Consider the following 17,920-nt stretch of genomic DNA (forward strand, 5'->3'; position numbering starts at 1 on the left):
TATCCGTACAATCATACATACGTATATACATACATAAATGCATATGATATATATATATATACATATATATATATATATATATATATGTGTGTGTGTATGTGTTTGTGTGTATTTGTCCGTGTGTGTATTGTGTGCATATGTATGTATACATGAGTGTATATACGTTTCCGTGAATGAATGTAAATGCACTCAAGCTTACTGATAAGATCATATATATCTTGATCAGAATATTTTTACCAAAATTGCATATTATGAATTTTTGCGTGTGAGCCCACCGGTCTGTATATTGCCCGAGCCACTGATACTTCCGCATAACTGGCGCACTACTGGTACAGTACTCTTACATATTGTGTTCAGGAGTTACTGAATATAAGTGGTAATGGGTACGTAAGAGAGACGGAGAGTTTTATGAGTGTGTGTTTACGTGCGTTTAAGGTTTTCGCTATTTTAACCTGTGTGTGAGTACGAATGCGGGCGTGTGTGTGTTGTGTGTATTGTATGTGTGTTGTGTGTGTGTGTGTGTGTTGTGTGTGTATTGTATGTGTGTTGTGTGTATTATATGTGTTGTGTGTATTTGTGTGTGTGTGTGTGTGTGTGCCTGTGTGCGTGTAAATGCGTGTGTGCGTGCGTGTATGCGTGCGTGTGTGTGTGTGTGTGTGTGTGTGTGCGTGCGCGTGTATGTATATGTATGTATGTGTGTGTGTGTGTATGCGTGTGTGTTGTGTGCATTGTGTGTGTGTGTATGTATGCATGTATGCGTGCACGTGTGTGTGCGGGTGCGTGCGTGTGTGTGGGTGCGTGTATGCGTGCGTGTGTATGTGTGTGTGTTCGTGTGTGTCTGCGTGCGCCTGGTCTTGTTCTCTTTTGTACACACGATAACATAATGGCAAGTGTTCATATCACATGATAACACGGAAAGCACATCATATTGCACAGGTATGCATTCGTCGGAGCATTTGTCTTTCGTGCAACAAATATGAAACATATATTCCTGCATATGTTAATGCTTCTTTATGTATCCAGTACGTCCGGGAAGGTCTGCTTGTTTGTAAACACCGACCTTCAGCATTTATGCCCGTGTATCTCTCTTCCTGCGAGCATATTTACCCGTATGTGTCTTGGGGTTAAAGGACGCATGTTTATACGCTAGTAGTGCGTACGTTGCCACAACCGTAGAAGGCAAAGCTTGGAAAAATCTACGTTTCACGAAATAGTAAAAGACAGAATTCTAAAGTGCAATGCGACGTAAAATGGGGTTATTTGCAAAAGGGTGCCTCTGTTAGGGAAGGTGAGGGGCACAGAATATGGATTTTGGACGGAAGTGGAGTAAGGGAGCAGTGGATTGTGAAAACCAAGGAAAGTGGATGCACAGCAGCAAGGCTAGGGATGTGTGTAGGAATATGTACACATACACACACACACACACACACACACACACACACACACACACACACACACACACACACACACACACACACACACACACACACAAACACAAAAACGAAATGCACACTAACATACGTACATGCATACCTATATACATATAGTAAAATACACATTTGTATAATCTATTTATGTATATTGTATATTCACATACATAGACATATGCACATATATGTGCATATATATATAAATATATATATATATATATATATAATGTGTGTGTGTATGTTATGTATATCAGAAACTAAAACATATGAATCTATTTTCCCTAAAAGAGATGATTTGATACATGTCTATAAGACTCTAAAGGGAATTTACAACATCAAAAGTGACGGAATTTTCACACTGGATGCGAATCAAACAAGAAATAATGGTCTCAAACTGTCAGGAGGTAGATTTAATTTGGAAGTGGCTAGAAACAACTTCGTCAGACATATAATACATGAATGGAATAAACTTCCCGCAGAGGCATTGCAATGTAGTACAGTTTGCGTACATACATATACCAAGGCCTTTTCCCCCTTTCAAGGGAGGTAGTCAAAAAGAAAAAGGCATAAAATCACTTCCACCCATTCCATCCCTAGATACACTCCACTCCCCTCCACCCTCCCTCTTTTCTTAGTACCTTAGTACAGTTTGAAGTTTTAATATTAATTTGGATAAACACCTAAGCAGTATGCTGTAATGCCTGTCCTATATTCTATTCCATTTATTTATCTATTTTTATTTGTATATTTTTATTCATTTTCATTTATTCATTATTTATTCATTATTCATTATAGATTACTTATATTTCTCTGTTTTCTTATTTTTTGTCATTATTTATCTATTTTATGCATTTCCCGCATCTGACCTAGTCACGGAACAAAAGGTCTCCTGTCGGTATGGTCTTACTTTGTAATCCTTCCCAATATATGCATGTATATATATATATATATATATATATATATATATATATATATATATATAATATATATATATATATATATATATATATATATATATATATGAACAAATATACCGATGCATAGTTCTATTTGACACAAAGAGAGCTTTATACAGTCATCACGTGCCACACAATAAAAGGCGTACTCAGAAGCCAAGGGATTTCTGGTGGTACATACGTATGGCAAGTGCCTCATTAGTTGTGGAGAGGCTTTCCCTTCTTTCTCGAGACGTGAAGTGACTGCTGGACAGGAGAACCTCGATGGCCGTCGAGATCCTCATGGGAAGGACAAGGGTCAGACAAACCACGAACCCTTTTTTCCCAAAATGAGAACGTGTGTGTATATATATATATATATATATATATATATATATATATATATATATATATATATATATATATATTTATATATATATATATATATGTGTGTGTGTGTGTGTATGTATCGTAGAAAAGTTCGTGTATTTTTGCGTATATGTGACTGGACATGCATTCGCTTGAGCGGTTGTGTATGCATGTGTATGACTCGGAGTGTGTACGTTCGTTCATGTGCACTATGGTTGCGTGCGGTCGTGTGTGTGCGTGTGTATGTATGTGCGTGTGTGTATGAGAGAAAGAGAGAGAGAAAGTGTCTATGTGTGTACGTGTGTGCATTTACCTAATTGTGATTTACACGAAGACAACTACTCCCATGACGTCGTGTCTCTTTGTCCTCGCCCATCAAAGTTGGCTGAAAATTTTTTACATCCTCTTAATTCGACTTACTTCAATTGATAAAAAAAAAGTAGGTGCATCTGTGTGGAGAGGGACGTCTCCTCATATCCTCGGGACACTTTTGTTTTTCCCATGACCTCTTTGTCACTTTCCCATCCCAAAGATGTCTTCCATGTCAGCGTTGTCCACTCCCTTCGTTGTTTTCAACACTGTAATGTCACTTATCTTTCTTCTTTTGTCTAATGATCCAGATTTTTCTAACCCTTCTTTAGGCTGCCTGTCTGTTAGGTCGGAGGGTCATTTTGGTTTGTTTTTGTTTGTGTCCTCTCGATCTTATTCACATCTCTTGTTTTTGTGTGAAAGCACAATAATACTGCATATTACTCTTCAAGGCGTTTTTTATCTATTTTTCATATCTATTTATTTGTTTTTATTTATCTATCTGATTTTTATTATTACTATTATTATCATTATTTATATATATATATAGATATATATATATATGATATATTTTTTTTTTTTTTTTTTTTTTTTTTTTTTTTTTTTTTTTTTTTTTTTTTTTTGGCCGAAATTGATTTGCATTCATCGTTTCATTAAATGGTGACCCTACTTGCTTATTTCTTTATATAAAACTTCACTGTAGAATTCACGTACATAGTTTCATTCTTCATCTGGGGCATACACCAGGGACCGCGTTGATCTACTCAGCGGTGTCAGTCCCCACGTGGGTCTCTCCGGGCAAGCCCCCATGCAGTCACCCTTCCATCCCACTCCAAGCCACTCTCGACAGGTTTGATCCACTTGCTACAAGAGGCCATGAATTATGGGGACCTTTCCTTCGTACATTATTTGAGTACCCGCCTTTACCGAAGACATTTTTGTTTCTATGTTATGCTGTGGATTTTATGCTTCTATGACTTAATACTGAGAGATGTTGTACCCTTTGTAATACATTACAGATTTTCTTTTTGTCAACTAAAGAAGGAAAAATTAATGGAAATATTCGTGAGTTGAGGTTATAACGGAGTTCATCTCGAAGGAAGGACTAATTACTGAGCGAATGTTATCGCAAGTGTTGTCTAAATCCTAAACTTAGCATGACTCTTAAATCTTGTAGTCTGGAATAGTTGCACCCTTGCGCATAAAAACCCCATATTACGTCTTATCTTGCATAAGATGTGAAGAGATCAAGTTGTGAGTGGTCGCACATGAAACCAAATATTCTGCACAGTAATGCTCTACATGCTTTGCGCATGTAGACTGCCTCGTTGTTGCGCCTGATGCTTGTGAGGGCGTATAAACCTTTGCAGATTGACGATAAGCAAGTGCGTCTGCCCCGGGTCCTTTTTTCGTTCCACTTTACCACTTACTTGTACTCCAGGCCCAAACTCTTCCCCCTCTTTCCATCCACTTGACCTATTCTACTCCTTGTTGTTGCTGTTGTTGTTCTTCTTCTTCTTTTCCTCCTCTTCTTCTTTTCCTCCTCTTCTTCTTCTTCTTCTTCTTCTTCTTCTTTTTCTACTTTCTCTTCTTCCACTTCCTCCACTTCTTCTTCTTCTTCTTCTGTCATGTCACTTGTCATTCAGATCCAGCTGATATATATATATATATATATATATATATATATATATATATATATATATATATAATATGTTGTCTTCACCCTATTGTTATTTGTACACCCTATCCTTCATGTGCATAACTTAATTCTATAATTATCAACCCTTCTATGAAAATTCTTTTCATCCCAGTATAGAGTGCATCTACAGTATAGAATTCTAGTTTTGTTTAACACTTTCATCTCAGTTATTTCTTTTCTTTCATATATCCTCTTTAATCGTGAGTAGAAACCTCAACATACGGGAGACCACTGGCTATCTAGGTGACATACGTCAGAGGAACATATGTTGTTGAACGAGAAGATTCAAGCAGAGGAGTGTAATGGAAGGTAGCGGTCGTATCTCTAAATTACACCGTTTTAACTTGCGTTTCAATTTACAATGTTTTCACAGACAAAGTTTTAACTAACAACGTAATAATTCATAACGTAGTAACATACAACGTACTAGCTTACAGAGTTGTAACTTGTACGTTGTAATATGCACTTACATCGCCAATCAGATTTGTGTCGGTGATGAAATGATACGTACATTGAAGAAAATAGTTAGACATGATCAGTGACGTCATAAATGAGGAAGTACGTCATTTCGGGGAAATAAGTCATCTTCTTGATCAGAGATAGTTTGTTAAGTGGGAACTACAAGCAGATTCTGACGTAAGAGTCTTTCCTGGATATTGGTGCATTATTCAGTAGAGTATGGGAGAATCAGGAATCAGGTGAAGAAAGACTGAAAAGAAAAGGAGAAAAATTACAAAAGAAAACGAAGGAGACGAAGAAAATGTTGGAAAGAAAAGAGAGCAAGAAAAAGCAAATTGTGGGGGTAATGTATAGATATGGCAGGAAGAGGCAGAAAGGGGAAATAAAGATTACATAGAATAAGAAGGAAAACGGAAAGAGAATGAAGGAGGTACTATGGCAAAAGGGAGAGGAGGAAGAAATACAAATGCAAGATCAAGGGAGAATATAGAAGAGGAAAGGAAAAGAAGAAACGGAAACTGGGAGGAGGTAAGAGAAGAGAGAGGGGAAAACCAAGTCAAAATGGCGACCGCAGAGGAAGCTCTGTCTTCTTCTTTAATTTATTTATTTACATATCTCTTTACTCACTTTTTCTTTCTATTGATCCAATTGCTGTAGCTTATTCATTATTTATCCATGTTTACTTATTATATTTGTTCTTTATTATATTAACTGCTTGTTAGAATTATTTATTCAATTCATTAATATATTTCTTGATTTTTCCATTAATTCTTTATTCGTTGATATATGTTGTATTTATTTCCGTGTATATATATATATATATATATATATATATATTTATATATATATATTTTTATATATATATATATATATATATATATTTATATATGTATATATATATCATTAAAAAAATTCTTGATTTTTCCATTAATTCGTTATTCGTTGATATACGCTGTATTACATATACGTATATATATATATATATATATACATATATATATATATGCATGTGTGTGTGTGTCTGTGTGTGTACATATATGTATGTCTTCTTACTTTTTACCTCGGCTCCCGATAGTAGGCGTTACGCCTGTCAGCGGTACCAACACGTTTCTCCATCTGGTTCTATCTTGGAAGATCCCTTCCTCCTTCAGAGTTTCGATGTTGGACAAGTCATGTCTTCCGAGGGCTTCTTCAACAGTTTCTTTCCATCTCTTTCTTCGTCTTCCTCGTGGTCTTCTTCCACCCGATATCCACTCCCAGCATCCCTTGCAATTTCTTCATCTATTCTTTCTAAATGTCTCAGCCATTTTAACTGGACGGCATCTATGTGTGTGTATATATATATATATATATATATATATATATATATATATATATATATATATATATATACAGTACATATATATATTTATATATATATACAGTATATATATATATATACATACATACATACTCGTACATACAGTATATACGAATGCGTGTGTGTGTTGGTGGGAATATGTGTGTGTGTGTGTGTCTGTCTGTGTGTGTGTTTGTGCACATATTCATTTGTTTGTTTATATATCTACTCATGTAACTGTTCATATTGAACATGTGTTTAAACCCTTGTGCCTCGTACTCCATTAACTGCTGTTTTCTGTTTTTAATTTATTTCCCCGCAGCGTAGACTTCCCTTCCCACACAAACACGCACACACAAGAGAGAGAGAAAATGCTGTATTCAATTCGCTTCATAATGCCCTGTGCTTAAAAAGTATTTTCCTTTTGTTTCAGGTAAGACTGTTTCCTCCCTTAAGGACAAGACCTGAGGAGGTTTTTTCTGTTGTGTAAGTATGTAGTGTTCATTTATACTGTACATCACCTCTAGTCTTATCTCAATTCTTAGACTTTGAAAAACGTTTTCCTAAACTAAGTAGCTTTGCCTAATGGCAGCTGGGACGATAAATAAAGACACGGGACAAATTGAAAAGAAAATCAATATACTTTCGGATGAGATCGGTCTTATATATTTGGATGTTTCTCTTAACTGACTGAAATTCACTTGCGGCTGAAAAAAAAATAGTCCCCCATTTGTTTTCCTTTTTGAAGTAATATCTATGCCTACATGAAGTCATGTTCGTTTTCGTAATCACATAAATGTTCGCTCAAACATATATCCACACGGAGGCACGCACACACACACACACACACACACACACACACACACACACACACACACACACACACACATACACATACACAGAAATCTCCTGTGAATACCAATGTAATGGGCTACAGAAACTTTTATTCTAATCCAAGTAAGATCCTTGGTTTTTTTTTTCTTTTTAGAAAGGCACAATGTGCTCCAGGTGGGAGTAAGAGTATTATATTTTCTTTCTTTTCTACTTTAAAGAACTTGAAAAAGGTTCTCGAAATGTTTTCCACTTTTTATTTTAAATTAAATAGCAATGTGACACAAGTAATTTGAGTCTAAAGGCTGGAAATTGAGCGTATTGTAATCGAAATATATCACGTATGTTACATACCAAACCGCGCCCCGAATATTGGCAAAAATTTAATTACGGCGTTCTATGAAAGCCATGACCCAAGGTGATTTATTTAAGTAGGCCAGTGTTATTATAAATTCTTCGGTCGATTCGGAGTCTTTCGTTCCGGGAAGGAATCTCGAATTAACAAAATACCTTCCGTGAACGTGTTTGGATTTTAGTTGTAAAAGAATATTTTTTAATCGTTTGTTGAATAGAAAATATGCAACTTTTAACAAGATTGGGTAACCTATGGATGACGTCACGCGAGATCGGTAAAAAAGAGGGATGGGACAGAGGATTGAGGGAAGCTTCTGTTGAATGGAAAAGAGTTCCAAGAAAGAGAGCTTAGACCAGGTCAATCCATGAACAATACGAGACATGCATTGACCAGTGGTATCTTATGTCCCTCTTTTGTTGTTGTTGTATTCCTTTGTAGGATCAAGACTGTATTCACACACCCACACTAAAATACATAGCGGATACATGTGCATTGTACACGTTATATACCATTACTGAAAACCAAGTCAGACTTCTGAGGTCTCAGAAATATGCCTCGAAATAGTCCAAATAGGAGTTGGTTGAGTTACACAAGTCGCATCTGTTTGCGAACAGTGGAGATGGATCGGGGATCTCTATGGGAACTTTCCATGAATGATGCTTTGGGCATGAGGACACTGGAAATTGTGGCCAGGCGCCGGTAAGGGCGTTAGCCGCCATTAACTGAGTATAATTAATAATAATTATTATAATCATTACACTGGTCAACAAAATTAATTAAGATACCTGCCCCACAAGCAGAAGGAGATGGACTTGATAGAATATATTTCTGCTAGTTTCAAATAGGTTTCCATAATTGTTTTATCAGGCATAGTTTTTATGTGATAACATATTAAATTGCAAATAATTAAAACTAATAAATCAGGCTGATATTTCAATTAAACTTCAAAATGTAGCAATGTGTGATTTCCGAGTGTATTTTGCTTCTGGGAGATCCCTTTTTAGTGTCCGACAGTAATCAGTCAACATTGAAGAGCTCCATTTCCCTTGATACCGGGCTTCCATGTTCAGAATGTCCTGGTGAAACCTCTCGCCGTGTTCGGCACTGACGACGCCAATATTTGAAAGGAAAAATCCCAAGTGAAAGTCTAGGAAGTGGATTTTTTGGCTCATATTGCACCCCAAGGCCTTCTAGGGTGTCAGTAGCTCTTTTACGATTTCAGAATAGTTATTTCCTTTGTGATTCACCAAAAAATCTGCGCAAACATTCTTCAGTGATAGTCATGCAGCTTTTTCAAGATAATTTATTTCTTCATCAAAATTCTGGTCTCTCATCAGCTCCCTAATCTGTGGTCACTTACTCTAGGAAACTTAATTTTCAAATATATGAATATCTTGCCAGTTCTATCCATACGTTTAACAACATTTTTCATCAAATCTAGCTTGATATGCAGAGGCAGATAAACATTTCTCTGAATCAACAAGAGGAGGATTGACATTTTTCTCTCCTGGGGTCAGAGATTACTTCAGCCACACATTCTTTTCATAGTGTTTTTTCTTATCCCGACTACCCCACTCACAGAGGAAGCAACAAAACTTTGTGTAACTCAGGTGAATTCCAAGTAAAAGTGCCACAACCTTTAGGTCACCACAGATATTCCATTTATGTTCTTCATACTTTTTTTTTTTTTGCAATAGAAGCTTCGTACTCTCATATTATTCCTTCGTGTTAGCTACATGGGCCACTGATTCCTGTCATGTTTATGGTTAAGTTACTCCATAACAGAATATACATCATTGCAAAACACCACGCCATCCTCAAGTGCGAACAAATGTTCAAAATCACAATGTCGCTTACGATAACAACTAACCTTGGATCCTTTCTGGAGAAGATTCCAGCCTTTTAATACGAAAGCAAGAAGTTCAGATTGCTTTTTTGACAAGTTTAAATCCCGCACAAGATCATTCAGATCTCCCTGACTCAATAAATGTGGTTCACTTGAAGAACAGATTGGCTGAAAGTCCATGTCTTCTGTTTCTTTTTCCATAACCTCCTCACTTGACTCATCATCACTTAGTTCCATTTGTTTTGAAGGGTGTACAGGAAGTCTTGATTGTGAAGTACTGGTCTCATAGCAGGTGATAAATTAGGATATTTTCAATATGCTTGGATGTTGATGACCTTTTACATTTGTAATGCAGAAGTAGCAATCTGAAGTATGATCTTTTATTTCTCTCCAGACCATAGGGATGGCAAAAGGCATATAGCGTGAACCTTTCGCCCATGCAGTGAGAAACCTGACACAGGTTACACAGCACACATGAGGGGGCCCAGCTTTTATCCTGGTCCCCCACTTTGCAGCCAAAATAATGTTCATAAAATTTTTTAATCAATGTCGTTAAGCGCAATCATCGTGACTTGAATGTTAATACACCGGAAATAAAGCAAAAATTGGCTGGGCGGTTTATACAGTTTCTTGGCATTGTCAAGGTGAACGACGGGTACGCTTTTGTACAAAATCACAAAATTATTGCCACACAAATACGCACTACACCTCACACCAACACTTCAAACACAATACTGCCAAACGTATAATAATCTCATGCAGTGTTGCCAGACTCAGTATTGCCAAACGCTTGATTGAAACTTATCCCACGTAACACACGTAACGTAACATACCGTGAAACACAAAAACTGTGGGTACTGGGAATAATTGGACATTATTTTTGGATTCTGCAGGCAAAAACATACAAGACACAGCTATTTTTTTTCCTGGTACAAATTCTTTCTTTACCAGTGTTATTATTATCATTCTGGTATTTTCACTACTATATGTATAAATTTATATATGCATATTATATATATATATATACACACATTCACGTATATAAATACTAGACATGTATAAATGTATGTATACATTTCTTCGTACACTAATAAGTACTTACGCTTATTTGTGTTTGTATTTGTATGTGTGTGCGTATGCGCGCGCGTGTGTGTGTGTTTGTGTGAATGTGTTTGTATGTTTTGTGTGTGTGTGTTTGTGTGAATGTGTTTGTATGTTTTGTGTGTGTGTGTTTGCGTGGGTGTTTTTATGTTTTGTGTGTGTGTGAGTATGTGTGTGTGTGTGTGTGTGTGTGTATTTGTGTATGCACGCGCGCGCGCGTGTGTGTGCATTTGTTTAAGTGTGTGTATGTATGCGTGTGTATGTGTGTGCGTGTGTGTGTGTCTGTGTGCGTCTGGGTGTTGGTGTGTGCAGACATATATGTGCAGGTATGTGTACACACACACACGCTCACACACATTATATATATATATATATATATGTATATATATATATGTGTGTGTGTGTACATGTGTGTGTATATATATATGTGTGTATGTGTATATATGTACACACACACACACACACACACACACACACACACACACACATATATATATATATATGTGTGTGTGTGTGTGTGTGTGTGTGTTTGTGTGTGTGTGTGTGTGTGTGTGAGCGTGTATGTGTTTGTGTGTGTATGTGTATGTATGCGTGTGTGAGCGCGTATGTGTTAGTGTGTGTTTGTGTGTGTATGCGTGTGTGCACGTGTATGTGTGTGTGTGTGCGTGTGTATATGTGCTGGTGTGTGTGATTCTCAAGAGTTTATATGTTCATGTCTCTTTACACACGTAAATATTTACTCAGCAAACATTCTTCATTTATTATATGTGAGATGAAGAAGATAAAATATGAACGATAGCTCCCTATGCATATGGTGAAAGAATGTCATGAGCGGAGAGACGAATTCAAAACAAAATCAAAGAGAAACTTCAAAGAAACAAAAAGAGCCAAGAACGCGCAAGAGGCTTGTGGAGGAAGAGGAAAAAATACAAATGAAGGGTCTATGAGCAGGGCTGCAGAAACTCTCGCTCCCTCCCCTCCCCTCACCGCCCCCTCCTCCCTCCCCTCCCCTCACCGCCCCCTCCTCCCTCCCCTCACACCCCCTCCTTCTTTGCTCCTAACATACTCGTAGCCCACGGCTCCTTTAAAACTCCTCTCTTCTATTTCAGCGTTCTCCTTTTCTTTCTTTTCCTTCTCCTCTCATTCTCTTCCCTCTGACCTTTCCTTGTCTTTCTCCTTCTCCCTCTCCTTTTCCTTCTTCTCATTCTCCTCCTCCTTCTTCTCATTCTCCTTATTTTTCTTCTCTTTCTCCTTCTTTTTCTTTTTCTTTCCCTTCCCTTCTCCTTCTCCTCATCTTTCCTATAATTTTTCTTCTCTTTAACTTTCTTTTTCTATATTTCATCTTTTTACTTCTCCTTCTCCTTCATCTCCTTGTCTACCTCATTATTTTTATTTTTTCTCTTTATCTTTCCCCTTCCTTCTTCCATCCTTATCTTCCTCTTGCTCTTCGTCTTTTTTCTTCTCCATTTTCTTTTTTCTGTTTCTCATCCACCTTCTTCCCCACCTTCCATCATATCCTCCTCTTCCTACCCTTCCTTTATTTCCTCTCCCTCCTCTTCCTCCTCCTCCTCCTCACCCCCTACTTCATCACCTCCTGTTTTCTTTCACCTCCTTTGTCTTCCATTCTACCTCCTGCTCTACATCTCCACCTCTTCCTCCTCCTCCTCCTCCTCCTCAAGTTTTGTTTTTCACCCTTCGTCTACCTTCTCCTCCTTCTCCTTCTTCAAATCTCCTCCACCTACTCCACTTTCTCCTCCTCCTTTTTCCCCCTCCTCCCTCCTCCTCCTCCTCCTCCTCGTCCTCCTCCTCCTCGTCCTCCTCCTCCTCGTCCTCCTCCTCCTACTATCCCTGACCCATCGTCGCTAAGCATTCGACCGTTAGGGGACCGAGTCCTGCCAAACTTAGGGGGAATCCTTTGATCAAAGTTGTGAGGAGGGAGGGAGGGCGCGAGATGGCCGGAGCCTCTCGCCCCGTGTCCCCCCTCACCCCCCCCCCCGCCTCTCGGCGCCCTTTGCTCTCCCAGTCCAGCATCCGACCCATCCGCCCACTCTCCCGCCTACACCTTTCTACCAGCGTGAACCCACACTTGTACCCACTCATCAAAACGCACGCGCGCGCGCACACACACACACACACACACACACACACACACACACACACACACACACACACACACACACACGATGGCGCAGCGGTTGGTAGAGTTCCCGGCTGCCACTACGGAGGTCCGGGTTCGAATCCCGCCCAGGGCTGAGTCAATTTCAGTATCGCTGCACTGCGAGTCGTTACTCCAGCTGTCGTGAGCGGGGAGTTGGGTGTGTGTGTGCCTGTAAGGTCGCAGCATTACCCAATGATCGGTCATATATGAGCTCTATGTTCTCTTCCGGGAGGGAAATAGCTGTCGATTACGGTCCAACGCGTGATCCAAGACCATGGTGAAACACACACACACGCGCACACACACACACACACACACACACACACACACACACACACACACACACACACGCACGCGCGCACACACATACACACACACACGCACGCACGCACGCACGCACGCACGCACACATATATCGTGTACTCCTCTCAGCCTCATTTCGTTCAGCCTTACTACGTTCGACGTAACTCGTTCATTCTACCCCGAATTGCTCTACCCTCCGTGGTTGTTTCTGCAATATACAGTTAATGGAACAATGCGTGTTGAAGGTGCCTTGTAAAATGTAACGAGTGGAGTACGTGGGGAGGAGGGGGGGAGAGGGGAAAAAATGGGACGGGAAGAGGAGAGGGGAAAAGGGGAAAGGAGGGGAAGAGGGGAGGGTAGAAGCCTGTTCAACGGGACCAAATGAGATATTCTTCTTCCACGATGTTAACATCTTGAATACAGTGACGTAATTTTTTTAACGAGTTTTCGGCTGAAGACAAGAGGTTAATATGAAGAAAATAGAATGGCGGTCTCGGACCTGAAGGGGTCCTGGTAGACCGAGACCCGTATCAGGTGAGAATAGGGCTCATCTTAGAACAAAACCCCCTTGTCCACGGCCAGAATGTGCGTCACTATGTTGAGGGGACTAGGGGGCGCGGTTTCCTGTGTACTTTACGACCTGTGTGCAACCTCGCTATCCTGCGCATGTACACTTCCGGCCCTTCTTAGAATAACACACACACACACACACACACACACACACACACACACACACACACACACACACACACACACACACACACACACACACACACACACTGTATATGTGTGTGTGTGTGTGTCCGCGTGTGTGTGAATGTGTATGTGTGTGTGCGCGTGTGTGTGTGTAATGACATCAATCCCCATAGATCAGGACATATGAGGTATAGAATTCTTAGAGTAACAGCTGTCGGTCAAGAGTTGCATGATGAACCACACACACACACACACACACACACACACACACACACACACACACACACACACACACACACACACACACACACACACACACACACACACACACACACACACACACACATGTAGCCATGCAAACCTAATCACCTGGCGTATACAAGGACGACATCACCGTGGAAACAAATTGCCCTCTCTGGTCACCTTTTATAAATGACCCCCCATCGGCCAATTCCATCTCATCTCCCTTCGTCAGGATTAGGCTAAATTTAATTAGAGGCCCCCTAACACCTCTTGACGTCATCTTTATTCTATTCTTCTCCTGCCCTCTCCTCCATCCCACCTCAGCCCTAAGCTCTTCCTTCTATTATATATCTCTGCCTCTCACGTGCCCCAATCTTGTGCAAAAACCCATCCCCCGCCTAAACCCTCCTCGTCTCGATTCCCCAAATCTTTTCTGTTCTGCTTTGTGTCCGTCGTTTCGAGCCCGAGGAGGAGGCGCTGCTGAGGTGCGCGGGAACTGAGTGGAATGAGAAGGGGGGATAGTGTATGGGGGGGGGCGTCTCTGGGAGTGTCGGTGAAGGCTGGGAGTTCACAGGTGTGGCGGAGACTCCTGTCGGGCGTAACCAATGAGAATATGGCTAAGGTTCTTCAGTCTCATCATATCCACAAGCATTGCTGACCAACAGCCCCTTTGCTCTCTGTCTCTCTCTCTCCCTCTGGCCCGGGCTGCACATGTCACGGTTGGGGCATCGATTGGATCAGACCTGGAGAGGATTTAGGGCCACGGATGCGGTTGTTAGAGAGATTCATCCGGTGGTGGACGGGGGACAATGAAATTTCTCTTAAGATACATAGACAGGTGTGTGTGTGAGTGTGTGTGTGTGTGTGTGTGTGTGTGTGTGAGAGAGAGAGAGAGAGAGAGAGAGAGAGAGAGAGAGACCGCTTGGGTGTGTTTGTGTAGGTGTGAACATATATTTGTATGTTAATTTGTTTTTACTTTTCTTTGTGCGTGTTTTTGTGTGTGTGCGCGTTCGTGAACGTACGCTGAAGTGTGTGCTTGTACTGGTATTTGTGCCTGAAAAATCCTGGTTCCGCCTCTCCAGAGAATCAGAAATATATGAGAAAGATGCACAGTGCCAAAAGCGCGTCGTAGTTATCCTATCGGGTGATCTCCCCTATCCTTCATCCACAGGAAGGGGGGGGGGGTAGGGGGTCAGAGGTTTGGGGGGGAGGCAGAGGCTTGGGGGGGAGGCAGAGGCTTTTGGGGGGGTTCAGAGGCTTGGGGGGGGTTTCAGAGGTTTGGGGGGGGGTAGAGGCTTTGGGGGAGGGGGATACCCACCCTGTTTCCAAAGAGAAACCCAACAGCTGAAACAGAACTCCATAACTCAAGTTCATCTTCAGGTGTGCGTCCTGGCGAGGAAAGAAGGAAGTCCCTCTTGGTCGATTTCATGCTACACGCCTGTTTGGCCGCGTCCTTCCTCAGACACCTCTCGTGTCTGTCTCGAAACATCACTTGCACATGTCTCAGAGCCAGTATGAAGCTCTTGAGTCCTTTTCTCTAGCCCGTGGGAGGGAGCTTCCGTTGCTCTTTGCATGACGCCTTATACCTGTAGAAGAGAACCACTAGGATGAACTGTCAAGCGTCCTACGCAGCATCTTGATAGTGGTTGATGTATTCATTCAATTGCCAGTGATCGTGTCCCAGCAGGCAGAGTAATTTGAATATGTGCGTCCACATGGTTGTGGTTTACATACATACCAGTATACGTATACATACATGTACATACATACATACATACATACATACATACATACACAAATATACACACACATACACACAAACATACATACATACATGATACATATACACACATGTACACATGCATACATACATACACATATGTACACATACACACATGTACACATACACATACATACGTACGTACATAAATACACACAGACATGCATACATACACCCAAAAATGATACGTATCGTACCTACATTCATAGAGAGATAAGTAACTATTCTGGTAAACAGATAGATCAGACAGATATTTAGATAGAGAGTTAAGTAGGCATGGAATTGGGTTTTTGCGTGTGACTGCGTAATTTCAAGATTTCGTTTGTGTGTGCTTGTATACGTACCCAGGCGTGCGTAATCAATGTGCGTACGTTCGTGCGTTTTTGTGTATATATATGAGGGGTACCAGCCTCACATACATAGTGAAAATGTAAAGCAATGCAAAGGCTCTGCATCGGTCTTCAGACGTTTTCGCTATATCCCTGTACAGTTGCCAGCACTTATAACGCGTTAATCAGATATCTATTTGTGCACATTGGAGTTTCATTGCATGAAAAGCTGTCTAATTACTCCCTTTGCTGCCAAAAGTGGTCACGTGATGCTTTATGAATTAGTCTGGGAGTGAATAACGGGGTAAGCTCCACTTGACTGGGGATAGGTTCGTTGTAATACAACACCAAAGACATACTCATGACATGATACCAGTGCATAAACAAACACACCGTTGCCACATGTAACACCAACCCCGTATGCAGGACTCGAAAGCACCAAGTACTGTTCCCGGGACGCATTTGTCATACCCAGATCAGAGGAACTCTTATGAACAAAAGAATAATGAAAAAAAGGAGGAAACTTCTCTCTTCACTGCGAACCGGAAGGCAAAAATATAATAAATCCAACAGGGACAGAATTTTCCGCATCAACAAAGAAGGAATAGAAGAAGAATCAATATACTTACGCGCGCGTGTGTGTGCGTGTGTGTGTGTCTCTCTCCGTTGGGAGGAAACAAAGGCTTTGAACAGGTGGCATCTCTTCCTACGAATGAACTCCACCAGGTGTCAACGAACACAATAGTTGCAACTCACACACGAGAAACGAGTTATGAAAGAAACAAGGAAGCATGTCTGAGTGTGTACATGCATGCATGTGTGTATTTGTGTGTGTGTGTGTGTGTGTGTACGTGTGTATGTATGTGTTTGTGCGTGCATGTGTTCTTGCGTGCTTGCATTTGCATGCGTTTGTGTGTATGTGTGTGTTTGTGTGATTCATCATGGTCATGGATCACGTATTAGACTTGTGATCAACAGCTATTACCTTTTCGATTGAGAGTTCAAAGCTCATGTAAGGGTAATGCTGTGACCATATACACAGACACACCCAACTCCTTACCCACACACACCATCGAATTGTGTGTGTGTGTGTGTGTGTGTGTGTGTGTGTGTGTGTGTGTGTGTGTGTGTGTGTGTGTGTGTGTGTGTGTGTGTGTGTGTGTGTGTGTGTGTGTGTGTGTGTGTTAACCTAGTTGTATTTTGCGGGAGAAGAGCTATGCGTATGTGTGTGAATGTGCGTGGGAGGTATGTGCGTGTGTATGTGCGTGTATGTGTATAAGCATATGCATAATGTGTATAATTGTATGTGTTATATATGCATGTATATATGTGTATATGCATGACTATGCAGATACGCATACATGTGTTTTTGTGTGTATGTGTATGTATGTATATGCATGTGCATTTGTACGAATGTGTATATGCGCATATAAATGTACATGTGTATGACAGAGCATGTGGATGTAACGCATATGTAGATGATGGTTCAGGCGAAAGCAAAATGTGACTGCAAATACAAATGTTAGAGCAAGCACAGGTTTAAGTGTGTTCGGAGGGAACAAAGAATGACGCCAACATAACGTAGAAACACAAAAGAAGCGAGCGCATTGTACTTCCCAGCTGTGAAATGAGCAGTTTGCATTGGTTCACATGTAATGAGATCGTGCAAATGGTATGACGAATCTGAGAGGCTCGGGGGATGAAATGCTCTCGACTTTAATAATGCTCCTGTACACCA

The sequence above is a fragment of the Oratosquilla oratoria genome, chromosome 29, assembly GCF_046742065.1.
Source record: "Oratosquilla oratoria isolate Oo_2021 chromosome 29, ASM4674206v1, whole genome shotgun sequence".
NCBI classification, from domain to species: Eukaryota; Metazoa; Arthropoda; class Malacostraca; order Stomatopoda; family Squillidae; genus Oratosquilla; species Oratosquilla oratoria.